The sequence below is a fragment of the Cyanistes caeruleus genome, chromosome 1, assembly GCF_971803275.1.
Source record: "Cyanistes caeruleus chromosome 1, bCyaCae1.hap1.1, whole genome shotgun sequence".
In the NCBI taxonomy this organism is placed as follows: Eukaryota; Metazoa; Chordata; class Aves; order Passeriformes; family Paridae; genus Cyanistes; species Cyanistes caeruleus.
This window is the reverse complement of record NC_141701.1, coordinates 133,874,650-133,889,628: the sequence shown is the minus strand read 5'-3', so window position 1 is coordinate 133,889,628 and position 14,979 is coordinate 133,874,650. Positions and strand designations below refer to the sequence as shown.

The following is a 14,979-nucleotide window of genomic DNA, read 5'->3' as shown; positions in this document are numbered from 1 at the left end:
CAAGTGGGAGGATATTTGCAAGGGAGAATATTTATAGGCAAACCAAGGAACTATCCAGTTCCTCTATGAGTACCATAATGACTAATTAGCTGCACAGAATAACAAGTTACAAGCTGTAGGGAACCACATCCCATGGAATAGCAGATGTGATGAGTTTGAAAAAAATGAGTTTCAGAAAATAACATTTTGAGCCTAAAAGTTCCTATTTTTCATGCTTTTTTACATTACAGAAAGACTGGTAAAATTTGGAATTGGGTCATGGTGATTCTGATGCAAATTCTAGATAACACTATAACAATTTTATCACTAAAATGCTATTATGCAAAATGTGATTGTAAAAAATGACTGGATTAGGCTGTAAAGTGGACATGTATAGAACTTATGTTATATCTTCAGAAATTATCAGTTTATTCCTTTACATGTCTGTATGAACACACAAGCCAGCCCATTTAATTCACTGTCTTCTATATAAAGTCTTCAAGTTTCTGGAAGTACTGACAGTAGGAAATGTAAGGAAAAATAAGGAGAAACTGTGTGAAAGTGTCTTCCAAGTCTGCTACAAACAACACTGCAGTTTTGATTTCTGCTTCCTTGTATTACAAAGTTCCTAATGCTCCAAATCATTTTCCTCAGAATTATATTTGCATGAATGTGTTGCCCCATTGACATGAATAAGACAGTTTATGCACAGAAAATTAAGCACAGGTAGGAATATGTGCAGAACAAGTGTTCTAGATAATTGCTTTTGGTCACTTGATAATATTGATGATTATTAATTCATACACAAGAGACCTGGAACAACACAGCAGTGAAGAGCAGAAGTCTATTTTTCATGGTGTTGTGGCATTTATCTGTGTCATTTTTAATGGAATATCTTTTTGTGGTCAGAAATGTTCTACTATTTCATATTTTCTGATTTTCTAGCCATATAGTATAGTAAATGATAGTGATGGATTTCCTTTATTCTGCTTTTGTTTTCCTATGTATGAGCTGAAAACCCTGTGCTTCAAGTCCCTTAAGTGGTACAGCAGAAAATTTGGAAAAAGCCACAAAAATCTCTTAAAGTTAAATAATATAATTCTTGGTAAAATATAATAGAAATTTTTGTCCCCTGGAAATCATCTTGAGGTGTCTGCATAAAACAGAGCAGACTGTATAGCAAAACTTCCCTGGACCCGAGAGGACAGTATGGAGCTGTGTCAGGGGATATCACAGGATATTAGGAAAATGTTCTTCATCCAGAAGGTGGTTGGGAAGGGGAATTGGCTCCCCATGGAAGTGGTCACTGCCCCAAGCCTTCCAAAGTACAAGAAGTGTTTGTAAAATGCTTGCAGGTACAAGGTGTGATGCTCTGGGGTGTCCTGTGCAGGGCCAGGAGCTGGATTTTGGTGATCCTCGTAGGTCTCTTCCAGCTCAAGATATTCTATGATCCTACAAGAGAGCCCTTTTTTCTAATTTTCCTATGTGCAATGACTGCTCAGTTTTTGAAGTTCCTTATCTAGATGTCTAGTGCCACCTGGAAAAGACCTCAGCTGAACCAATTTGTAATTAGGCAGAAAAAGAAATAGTCCTGCCTTTTGCAGGGAACTTGAAAAACTTTCTCAAAGGTACCATGAGAATAAATTCAAGTGTGTCTTTAACTTGAGGCATCCAGCAGAGACATGAGAAATGATTTTCAAGACTTCTTGTATGCATTCTGTTTTTTGAGTTGAGCAGTAATTTGTTTACATGACAGGGAAATTTCATCAGGTTTTTTGTGAATCAAATGACATTTGGGCAGTCAGCCACATGACAGAGACCATTATCCCAAAGGCTAGCTGATACAGTGCTGCTCACATCTATAGAACTTAATTATTTTACCCTCTATTTCTGGTGTTTTAAGTTTGTCTAGGAGCTTTTTTGAGACAGTGCTAATTGGTAGGAGTTGAAAGTACAGTGGGGACTATGGTGAGGATGATGATAGTGGCTATATTTTCCTTTGACACAGTTTTTTTTTACTATAGGACACAAAAGGTATTGAAGAGAAGCTCAAAGCTTGAACACTACCCCATGGGAAAGTTTCTTTGTTCTTGTCTAAGTTCTAATCTGATCTGTGCTGTATTCCTACAACAGAATAGTAGGTAGACAGAATTTGTGGGTTATGCTGATTAATACAATTCTTAACCACTCCTTTTCTGCTCAGCAAGAGAGTTTCTAAACAGCCTGTGCAGTGAGTTCTCCTGTAGTTGAGCAAATCCTGTGCCAGTGTATTTGACTGGCATTTAATGGTTTGGAGGACTGTGCCCTGAATGCGGAATTCCTGAAATAACTGTTCTTTAATGCCTGAAGCTCTACATTTTCACCCTCTTTCAAATTCTCTGTCTACCGTTGATCATTCCCAGTCTTATCCTCCAATAAACATGGTACATTTACAGCTGCAAACACAGTCCTCTTAACTTACCACATCTTGCAGAATTTAGCAATATACTGAAATCCACAGCTACTTCTGTCTGTAGCATTACCCTGATCCCAGCCATATCTTTTCTCTGATTAGTATTCTTGCTGTTATGTAAATTTCCCAGTCCAAATCAGTTAATCAACCTGTTTGAGAGCTCATTATGAAGCCCTGTAGACCTTGCTTTCTGAAGAAGTATAAAGAGATTTCTATCCAGATTTAAGAAGCATTTTATGCCAGAGGTGAAATTCATATATTAAGTTAGGCAGAGGTCACAGTGATGGTGTAATGCTTAAGTTTAGGGCTACCTTAATCTTGTAGTGTGGGGATAAGAAAATACCACTTGATTTGGTGGTGTCTCTTTAACACTTGCTTAACCTAGGAAGATTGATGATAAGTCAGGATAGCTGTGTAAAAGATGAGAGGTAGAAGAGGGGTTTGGATGAGAAGGACTGTAGAACTTTATTAATTCCTTAATTCTTCAACTCTGATGACATGAGGAAAAGGGCTGTTGCTGCCAGAAGCTTAAGATCTCATTGTACTGATGAGATCAGAAAATGCAATGCTTACAGAAATACGTGAGCAGAAATATTCAGTTTAACTTCAGATAATTATATTTTTGTAATAGTTAAGACCAGCTTTAGCATTGGCTAGAGAGTCAAGATTCAGAAAAACAGCATCTGAGGAACTTTGTCTGCAGGTCACCAAGCTGAGGCAAATGTGATAGAGACAGAGGCGAGTGTTGTCCAGCAAACTACAGGTTGACCATGAAAATATGAGAATGGAGAATCTTTTCTTTCCAGTTCAAGGACTTCCCCCTTTCTGAAGGGGGCTTTGTCCAGATTGCATTTTAGCAGAGGAGTTCTGTCATTCCAAGAGGGAATACTTCCACACAGAAGTTTGCTCTTTCAAAGTCAGCTATACCTTAACAAGCATTAATTTATCACAAATTTACTCCCAAGGTGGAAATAGACAAATAATGGCAATGTAAGTTGTTCTAAGACTGTACTCCATTTCAGTGGGGACCGGAGGTACTGAATGTCTTGCAGGATCAGTAGTTTAATGTCTGTAAATGGGTTAGAAGTGAGCCAGGTAAAGTGTACCCTGTTTGTCAGGGGAATTTCAGCAACACTGAGCACTCCTAGGATGAGAACTGTGTTTTTACAGAAGGATGTCAGTCCCATTGCAGAACCATTTTGCACAAGGCTGGGCAAGACCTTTCTGAGAGCAAGAATCCTGCAACAAAGCAAATGGAAAATGTTTCTTATGTTTTTCCTGCCTCCCAAGGAATGAAATAGTTTTCTGGGTAAATGACATGTCAGAGGCATTGGTGTATGAAAACTGTATAAGAAGGAAAGTACAGAAATTAAACTTGGCAAAGTTCTTTGGCCTGATCCAGCTATTTCCATAAAAGAAAGATTCCTAGAGTGGTATGGGCTCTTGTCTTTTGACAGAAAACTCCACAGATCCACAAATTGCTCATACAGATTTACTATTAATGTGCTTTTTCATATGGTTTTATTTATAAGCAAATAGTTGATAATACATTCATAAAGAGATTAATAATTTAATTGTTATTACATGGTTTGAAAGAACCTGCTTCACATGAGGTACTGAATGTATGAAATGGGAGTTACACTGTCACTCTTCCAAGCTGCATAATTTTAAAGTGTGAAAAGGCTAATCTGATATGCTCTTCAGTTATTTTTAATGCAAGCATTACAAATCTCTCAGAGGGAAGCCATTACACAATATTTATGCAAAGCTATGTGAATACTCTGTTATCCCCCTGCAAGCTCTGCTTCCTCTTACTGGACATTATGTGGTGACAATAAGCAGGCAGCACTCACTCGTGGAATTTACAGAGAGATTATTTAGTCCCTAAATTGAGTGGACCACAGGAAAGGGTTGGATGCTGCTAGGGAAATAAAGCAAAAAAAAAAAAAGCTTTCTCTTTTGTTCCCTCAGTAGTTGTTTAATATAAAATGCATTACTTTTGGTATTTAAATAAATTAACTGACAGCTGTAGGAGATCAGTTTTGTAACATTCAGCAAGGTATTTGATATTTGCAAACATAAAGGTTTTAGTAAAATATCCATTAAAAACCTGAAAAAAATGAATGTGGTCCTTTGCAATCTGGGTTAAACAAGGTTCATGGGGGAGATGTAAAACCTTTTACTAGACCTGCTGATATAATTAGAATAAACAAGCAACTTTAATGGCATGAAATCTTTCGGCCTTTGAAATATGAGGCATCAACCTTCAAAACTCTATGCTAGTGAGGAATAATTGCCCAGAACTCAACTAGAGACTGAGTCAAAATTAGTCAATGATTAGTATCAATTGAGCAAGATGCTCCAAGGGAATATCACACCGAGGGAAGAGCCCAGGTGGAGCTGAGAGGGGAAGAAGAAGGATTTTTGGTAAGTTTAGTTAGAAGTTTAAAGCTGGAGGGAGGAAGGTAAATCACAAACTGACAGAAAAGCAGAATATTTTTGTGATTTTGATTTTTAAAGTTCAGTGCAGCTACGGATTTGAGTTTCTGTGGGGCACAATTGCATTGTAATACAGTTACCCTTTTCCTGTGAAACAATGTATGCAACGTGAATATAGCAAAGGAGGCATTTTTAAAAATCAGAAAAAGCTGTCATTGCTATAGTTAAACTAAGCACATGTACTCATGTTCTCCTGGAGGCTGTGGCCTTTCAGCATAGGCACTCCTACAGCCTAGGGGAATCGATGACACAGAGGATCACCAGGTTAAGAAAATATTTGTCCATCAATTTTATTAAAAAGCTGTGCATGGGATACATGCCAGATAGAATTTAGCTTTCCCTAGAGTCAGTGAAAAAAAGTTTTGTAAAATGTGGATAAAGCAGTTAGGGACTCTTGAAAAGATTTTTTTTTCTCCCTGGTTAACTCATCAGTGACCATCAGATTATGTATGTGAGAAAAATAATAGTCCCCTAAGTATTAAATTTAAAAGTGGTCTCTGTTTCCACCTGGAAGAATTTTCACCTGAACTGAACTCTTGAACTGTTCTTTGTGACCTTGCTCAGAATGCTATGTCAAAAAGATGCAATGACTAGATGGGGGTTATTTTTTATTTTGTGTATTGGCATTTGTGTAGCCAGTAAAAGACAGTTTTTTGGCCACCCCCTCCCCAATTTATTCTTTCACATCTACAAATTAAAGAAATGTTGGCTTGTGTGTATCTGTCATTGTCTGTTGTGCTACCACAACACTGATATTTTTACATGTATGCAAGAAGAGGGTGAAGATGTTATTTCATGTGGGCATGGAAGAGGGTTCAGCAGAAAGATGTGTGTTTAAAAGAAGAAAGGATCAGTCCTGAAGTACTGGCTCAGGAAGAAAGGATTTAAGCCTTAATCATGTCCACATTCTCTTCCTAAAGAACTAATATTTTTTTCTGATGTATTGAAGTTAGAGTTTTCAGGAGAAAGGAGAAATAGCTGGGAACTGTCTGAATTTTAAGCTCAGCTGAATAATTCCCTCTAACTCTCTAGCAATGGAATGCTGAGCACAGATGGAGTGGTGATATATTGGGCTGGAGGAGCTGCCCAGATTGTTTGTTGTTCCAAGTATTTGATTTTGTGAATAGCAATAAAGCCTTTTTCATTGACCTCTGAAGGATTAATTTCTTAATTTAGCACTCAGAGGCAAAGAAGTCTAGAGAAAAAAATATTGGATATGCATATAATGAATTGCAGTGTTTATAGTTTGTACAAGGCACAAACCCCATAATCTGCTGATTGCAGTTGAATTTGAGAAGGGCTAATTCATGAGCTTTGACATTCCAATTATTTTGTTATTAATACATTCTGCATCCACCCTGTGCTGCTGTTTTCGCATCACTTCAATGGCTCTGCTAAACAACACTAAAGACAGACAATGGGAAAAACCATATAACTGCATTTTCCTAGAGGAGAGTGCAGAAAATTTAATGAGGCTTTTACTTGATTTAAGGTGGCTGCTTTTCAAAGCAGAAATGCAGGGTGTTTTTAAATTATACTGACAAAGGAAAGTAGAAAGTGAGCAAAAATTCTACTCCACTGAAATTTTAGACTTGTTCAAAAAAATAATTTTTGTGCTTGGGACATTTATCAGTGGTCTGATACAAATGGCTTAATATTTCTTAAAAGTGTTGCAATCATTTTATTTATAAATTCTTTTTCTTATTCTCTCTGTTGGATGGATTAAGCTGCAAAGATAATTATCCAAATTACATTGTCCTATAATTAAAGAAAGCTAGGAGGGAAACAAATATAAAGGAATACAAATGATTACCTGAAAGTGCTTTTCAAGGAATAAGTTCTTCCTGATTGCAATGGAATTAGTACAGAAATACAACGACTTTAATGTGATATATAGACTGTGTAATATGGTAATTCCAGACCAGCTATTTTTGAGATACTCAAACAGCCAAGGCAGTTAAAACCAGATAGGAGTTAAGACCACACAACTGCTTGGATTTGCAAATGGTGGGGCAGCCAAGAAGAATACCTGATTCTCTTATGTGAAAATAAAAGGCCTTCTGGTGGTGTGATTCAGCCAATCTGCCCGAGTCCTGCTGGACACCTGATGCCCCCAGGCCCTGGAACGCTGCTCTGCGGCATCAGAGCGTACCAAGAGCAGGACTGCAACACATGACCCTCCTCCAACAGATCTGCAGCCCCCTTAGGCAGGACTTTTTCAACCCTGAATATGACCTTACTGAATCTAAGTATTGTTTTCTCTGCTAGACAAACCTATGAAGAGAAGAGATGATTTTTAAACCATCCCTAGCCCACCCTATATCACTCTGTGGCACATGGAGAAGTAAATGGGGAAAACCACATTATGTACCTAACAGTACCTAACAGCAACATTGGAGGCCCTGGAGATCCAGCTTTTCTGCTCTGACCAAAATGATGTAAGATATAGAACTTTAACAACAAATGATATCATTTTTAGTGCTGCTGATACTTCCCCTTGGTGGCATTAAAGATGCACTATTTGTGGAAATTTCTGTTCTGAACAGGTCAGAGTTCAAGTTTTATACACAAAACTAACCATGTGGTAATAAGCTAGAGTCTCTATTTTGTTCCCTTAATAATAATATTCTTAAGCAATTTAGTGCCATATTTTGTTATAAGCAATGAAATCAGGTGCTTACTTTATTCCAGGGATGTTTTCTTAGTGCATATAATGGTTACACAATTTTTCTGGGGTAGGTTCTCAAGAAAGTGCTTTGATTTTTCTTCCATAGTTAATATAATATTACGATCATTTATTTATAGTGGTGAAAGAATGTTCATATGGACAAAAATTTTCATTAACAGGGCCTAAAAAGTAGACTTGTTGAAGACCATTGTAATGTGTTTAGTGAGCACTTCAATGGATGCTTGGGTTTTATTTTTACTATGGCAAATAAAAAAACCTCCTTCTTGGACAGCTCTGTTAATAATTTTTTTAAGGCAAAGAAAGATGACCCCATTTAATGGAAGGAAAGAACTTTTTGTCTCTGTATGTAGTAATGCAGTAGGAATTGAATCATTAATATAAACATTCATGCATTTGCTTCTGGCCGATTCTGCCTGTGAGTGACTGCAATAACCTCTTTTCTGGCATTTATGTGCATATTATATCAGAAGGATATTTTAGAATTTATTTGACTTCTTCAGGAGTGGAGACAGGGAAAGTAATTTTCACAGCTTTCTGAGAAACAACCTTTTTCTGAAGCTGCTCAGCCTGGGAATACTTCTCAAGCTGATAACAATTTTTACTCTAGTCTGAAAAAACCCTGTAGCCTTACAATTAGCCAGAATTAATGCTAAATAGAAAACATAGTGGAAAAGTGTCATTTACAGATCTTTTCTAGTCATCAAATCATAACATTTCCTTGAGATATATGTAATTATTAGTTGTGAGTTTCTGTGGCATTTTAAAATAAGTAGAATGATGAGTATTTCCGTATTATATGGAAATAAGCTATTATTAAATACAAGAAATTAATATTTTTCAGACCTCAACTTTAAAAACTACAGGACAAAGTATTATTAAGTTGTACCAATTTTGATAGGTGCCATCCAAATTGAAAAAATAAATAAATTAGGAACCACTCATGTGTCACAGAACTTCCAATCAACAGCAGAAGATAAATTGCTACAGATTATGGTAAATCAATAGTTAAATGCTTCTAAACCACCTTGTGGTTTAGATAATCACAAGAAATAGATATATCTCTGAAGACAATTTTCCCCTGTGGGTGCTGAATAGTCTTCACTGAATAGAACATCTTGACTTTAGAAAGACTGAGATATGTTGAGTTGGGTTTTATTCTGACTTTTCATCTCTCTGAAGAGGGATACCTGGAGATAGAGTAGGTGGGTTTCAAACCTCCACTTATGGTTAAATAAGAAACTTAGCTAAAGAACAGCATTGGAGGAAAAAATTTTTTAACTGAGGAGAAATTAAGAAAAACTTTTAATTAGTTTTACTAGTTATCAAGCCTGTTAAATGCAGTTTAGAAGATGAAATAAAATGTTGTCTGTTAATGTTCAAATGAAAGCATGGAATCTGTTAGAAGACTTGAAAAACATTAGTCACAGTGGAAAAGATAATGTCTTATACATTTAAAAAAAGAATTTAAAATATAAGTTGCCCAGATTCCTTTCAAACTAATTCTTACCCAGACCTAGATGTATTTTTTTCATCATTAAAAGGAAGGAATATAGTTTTATGGAAATGAATTTTTAAAAGAAATTAAATATGCATTTGTAAAAAATAAGTTTCCTCTGTGGATTATGTTGTTAATTATGAGTCTCAAAGCAGATAGACATAAAAGTTCCTTTACAAACTAACAATTAATTATACACTTGGTAAATACCAGGCCTACAATGATACAAAGAAAAAGACATTTTCTGGGAAAACTTTGCATTGGTTAGATAGATTGAGACATGCAGCCTTAAGCCCATGAGCTTGCCTGATGTTCCCTGGATCCCAGTTTATTAATCAGGTTTGTACTGTAGGAAGTTTCCCTCAAGTCTGGTATGGTAAAAGCTGCGCCTCAGTCTAGAAAGACTCAGGATAAAGTGCTAGTTTTCTGAAAGTCGATGGCAAACCTTCTTCTGGCTGTCAAGTGGCCTGGATTTTAATGAATTATTCATTAATAAGTCCTGTTTTCTTCATAAAGCATCACCACCAAATATGTATGAAGAGTGGGAAATTTAGTAGGAAACAAAGAATGTGAAGTCGTTGTGTCTCCAGGAGAATGAAAGATAAAGTCACTTAAAACTTCAATATGATTGGGCAGAAAACCACAATATACTTCAAGCCACAGTAAAACCGTAATTTGCAATGTGTCTTCTTCTTGGGGGATGGGGTAGAGTGGTTGGTGGATGGTCAACTGGATTTTTACTTCTTGTTTAATGGAATTAAGGTCTTCTACACATTTGCACATATTCTGTTCTTTGCTGGAGAACCAATTAGAGGCCGGCCAGACTCCTGTTGAGCTATGTACAGTAGAAATACAACCTCCTCATTGTTAACTTACTGAAAAAGAAGGTCTCTAGTACGTGAAGAAAAAATCCCTGCAGCACAAAGAAATTAAGAAAGGACAATATGACAGTTGCACGCAGCTCCCTGAACTGATGGGTTTCCTCAAGAGGGAATTTTTCCATTTTGGAAACGTAGTTCAGTGATGGCTACTGCCAATGTGCTGGCAACAATGGGAGTTTGAGGTACTGAGTTTTTCCATGTCTTGAGATCTATTTGGAGAAAACTCTTGCAGAAAAAGCCCTTCATTATGTACCGTGCTATCTTTTACCAAGACTCAGTGACTGAGATAAACAGGGAAATCGAGATTGACAGCATTTGCTACCAGCAGACTTTGCCAACGTCTAGTGTCTGGAATAGAAAATCAATCTGAGGATTGGGAAGAGAAAATGAAGCAATTAATGGGTAAATTGATTCCAACTGATCTACTTGGAAAAGTGGCTATCTCTTCTCAGACCAGGGAAGAGCTATGTTGTTGCAGCTCACAGTTTACATTGTCTGATGTGTTTGTTTACTTTATAGGTAAGAAAGTATTTAAATCTGATATGAAAGAAGAAGAAAGTAAGTATATTTTCTTTTTCTTGTTTTTGCCCTTTTTTGCATAAGTATAAGAAATTCCATCTCTCAGTGATGCAAAAATGTCTATGTACTTGCCCTAAAAAGATTGCTGTGGTTTTATTCTGCACTGACATAGAAATTCACAGAAACACCATATAATCAGTTTGAGAAGGGACAACTCAAAATCAAATATTTTTTAGAAATACATGTTTTTGACAATTTGAGATCTTATCTAATGTATTTAATCTTGGTGCCCCTCTAATAGTAGGTGTTTAGTTTCTGTACTAAACTGTTTTTTCACTAAAAGAAATAAACCTGAGGATTCCCTGCAGCTTCTCTTCTGTAGAATTAAAAATATTTTTATGTTAACTCACAATGAGTGTCAACTAAAAATTTCTCTGGGAAAAGAAAAGGAATTTCTTGACAGCTTATGTTGATTTGTAATGTCCACCTTGAGATCTAAATCAAGTCCAAACTGTCTAGAGTCCATAATTAAGTCTATCAGAATCTGATGAAGCTTCAATAATGTTAATTGTCCCCAATGGCTCATATGAGTTACACCACTGCTGAATCTACTTGTTCACAAGAAGATGCCACTTCATCTGTAGAAAAAGGTTAACAAGAACACTTTTTGGTTGGAAGTTAATTCTTTAATCTTCCCTGCCATAATCTTCCCTGCCATATATAAAAGTCTGCTTCATTTGGCAATGATAGTTTTAGAAGTGAAAGGGTAGAAATGATGGTTATAATAATCATATATTTCATATCATGGTTAGTTATGAGTTTGTAATGGGGGAAAAGGATATATTCACTGAGCCTGCTTATAGCAGAACAGCCTGTCAAATATGTTAGGGGTGTGCTGGTTTTGTGGATTTTTAAAGAATTTGTGATATGGAAGATCATTGTCATCGTATCTTGAATGCTGTAAGAATGACTGCCCATTATGTGTTTTAACAATCCTGCAGTAACTGCCGGACCCATTGAGAAAAGCTATTATGTAAATCCATATATATGCATTTTTCCCTCACTTTGCATTTTCTCATGGATCAGGAATTGTGGTGGTCATTCCAGCTGGTGCTATCCTTGCTAGTATGTCTGCATTTACCATCAGGGCATAGGAATACTGTTCTCACCAACTCTGTGATATGACGGGTTGAGTTTGGTGCAGATAAGGAGTGGTGTAAATTCCAGGAATGCCCAAGTATGAGAAGGCTCTTGCCCATCATGCCCATGGGTGTCCTGTTCATGTGACAAACAGATGTTCACAGCTGGCTGTGCAGCATCCTAGGCATGTGGGGTATGGCTAGAGATGGTGCTCCAGACTGACCCCAGTCCATACCAGCACCTAAGAAAGCAATGCATACTCATGCAACCTTTTGAGTAAATGCCCTAGATGAAAATAAAAGGATCTCAGATACAGCCTGGAGATGGGAGAAATCACACTGTAGACACTGAAGATACGTCTCATGAGAAAATTGTTCTTTTGCCAAGGGTCGTGTTTTTATGTACCTTTTCAAGTCTGGAAAAGTGGAAATGAGAACTTGTAAATGACGCCTTTTTTTTCCTGTGGATTATTTTTAAGAAAGATCATTTAGAGAGCTTCTTTACTGTGTGCCCTCTGCAAACCATTCTGTTTGTCCATCTGTGAGAGTATGATAAATGTCAGAGAAGCGAAGTAAGTGAAGAAAAGTGGGAAAGCAAAAATCCCTTAGAGGTTCCTTAAGCCAGATTTCCTAGCAAAGGCAATACAATGTGAAAATAATCTTACGTTTTGTTAAATTTGTGATAAGTTAAAAAGTAATAGTTCTGATAACATGTACATTCTGATGACATATAAATTCTCTTTATAAACTGGAATTGATCAATAAATGGAATTACTTTCTTCTAGTGTTGATGGGTCCAGAATGGAGTGTTCCTCACTGAAATAAATTGACTATGGGCATGAAAGCTTATTACACACAGAGATGCATTACATCATCCTAGTGTGCAAGGTGCTGAGAGACTCCTATTGGAAGCCGTTTTAATGAATTTTCTTGTTTGTAATCCCACATTATCTTTTATCCAGCAAGAGACCTGTTCTAGTTTTAAGCAGATGATGGAGGGTGCAGGATTGGAGGCTCTCAGCTTGGTTACTATGCTTTTTTTACCTGGTTTAGGGAATACCTAAGGCTGATAGTTGTCTGTCTGAAGTTCAAATGGTAACAAAGACATTTTCACAAATGGAAAATATATCCAGTTTTAATTTTGAAAGCCAACAATTTTGGCAGATCAAGAAAACAAACTGACACTACATATGCTGACAACTACCTCTTTCAAAAACCGTCTGTTGGAGTAGGCCAGGTAATTAATTCATGATGCTGAACTCAACCCCTTCTGTCTTGAGGATGAAGGTGGGAAGGAGTGAAACAAACCCATAGCCATCCACACACCCACCTTTTCATGGAGAACATGGGTTTAGGTGCCTGGCTCCCACCATCCCTGTTCCATACTCTCTGCAGCGGGTGATGGTGACCTTTGCTTCAGCATGTGCACGGTAAGTCTGAGACATTGCACAATGATGAACTCACTGTCTAGCCACTGCACAGCCCTTATGCATATATTTCAGTCTCAGAAATCCCAGACAGAAATATGAGCCCCCAGGGATGTAAATCACCATTTTCTCATTGAATCCTAGGGCTGATGAAGCTCAGGTTGGCTTCCAGCCTGTACAAGAACAATGGCGATATTTGAGCTATGGTTTTAAACAAATCTCTAATATCTTCAGATTGTGGACATTTCAAGTGTGGAAAAGGTAAAAGAACTGCACAGATAACAGATTTTTATACTTGTAAATATTTTTTGTGTTCCTATTTCTTGAAACCATTTTCCACATCTTAGCATGGAGTTCATCTTAAATGTTGAACTGCTAGTATTTCTAGGTAGGCAGTCCTTTTCCTATCTCATTGTAGTTTGGTAAATCGGGACACATCTTTTTATTTAATCTCCAAATCACAAGTCTTCTTTATTAAGTTCTTCCTCAAGCAGAAAAAATACCCATCTTCACCTTGGCATGTTTCCAAATGCAATGCCTTTCAGCCTGCAAAAAAGACAACAATTCCTTTCTATCTCAGAGCACTTTACTCAGTGTGCTCAGTGCATTCTTATACTGACTAAAGATGGATGAATGTGGCTCATGTTGGTCTGCTTTGTTTGCTGTGAAACAGCTGTACTACCAACAACTTGTTTTCCTAAACATCATCTTTCTTTTTTTCCCCGTGACTGTATTTTTCATTTTAAGAAAATATTTTTGTTCACTATTCAGAGGCATCAGAACTGAATATGAAATGAAGAATGTAATGAAAATATATGCTGTAATAAATTTTATCTTCATGCTTCTCAAATAAATAGTTCATACCATTTAAGGGAGACCAAAGGAAAGAACCATTAGCAGAATTTCACTAGAAGTTTTATTCTATAGAGAAGCAATGTGGGGAAAGAACAAATGAAGTTCAGTACTACAAAGGATGCTCTCCCTTCCACCACAGCATCACTCACCACCTCTGATTGTGGGTGATGTTTGCCTAATGATTATTAAGATCATATGAGTTCTGCTTCAAAACTGCTCTGCATGAGAAATGCTAACATTTCATGTTAGCACAGAAATTAATGATAGTGGGAAAAGCATTAACAAGCTTCAAACTTATGGATCAAAAAACGGTGGTTCAGTGCTGTCTTCTGCTTTACCCAAGTGGCACTACTGCTCTGCAGCTGAGGAAACTTGCATGGGAGTTCTCTCCACCAGAAAATGGTCCTTAGGAAAAAGTAAGAAAAGTGAAGTTTTTCATCTCAGCTCATTTGAATATGTTGCTCATGATGATTGTATAGGAGGCTCTTTGCCTTCTATATTACCAGCTTTAGAAACATACTTAAAACATCTTAGCAGTTGCAAATGAAATATTAATTTTTCTTGCAATACTTATTTTTCTTATGAAAGTTGTCATGTGCTCTTAAAGAGGGGATTTTTCCTGGTCTGGGGAGGCAGGTACTTGGGTTGATGCAGATCAGCTACATGCTTAACTGCTCGTGTTCAGGACTTGAATGCCTGCCCACAGAACAGAGACCAACAAGATGGAACACATAGAAAGGGAAGAGGAGCCCAAGCCATTGGGCAGGCTCTGCTGCCCCATGATCATAAAACCAGCTGGCTGTGACTTCCAGCCACTTGCCTTAATCAAGCTGTGAGACTTTGGTTTTTACCATGTGTAATGGGCTGGCAGAGCAATTTGCTCTGTAATTTAAACCAGATATGTAACTAAGGCTCAAATCTATGGGGAGAGACAATTGTTTTTTGTGCTGTTTATAAGATGTCACAACCATCCATGGCTTTAAAATGATATATTTTTTTCTTATTCCTAATGTTCAGCTCTAATCATTGTGCCTTCTACAGGTT

At 37.0% G+C, this 14,979-nt stretch overlaps 1 long non-coding RNA gene across 1 annotated transcript in view; it reads left to right on the top strand.

Annotated features, from left to right (window-relative positions):
- Positions 1–10,514: 10,514 nt before the first annotated feature.
- Positions 10,515–14,979, top strand: part of LOC147655922 (uncharacterized) — a 29,898-nt gene continuing 25,433 nt past the window's right edge. The window contains exon 1 of the long non-coding RNA XR_015278669.1: positions 10,515–10,553. This is a non-coding gene — a long non-coding RNA (uncharacterized LOC147655922). The remainder of the gene's footprint in view (positions 10,554–14,979) is intronic.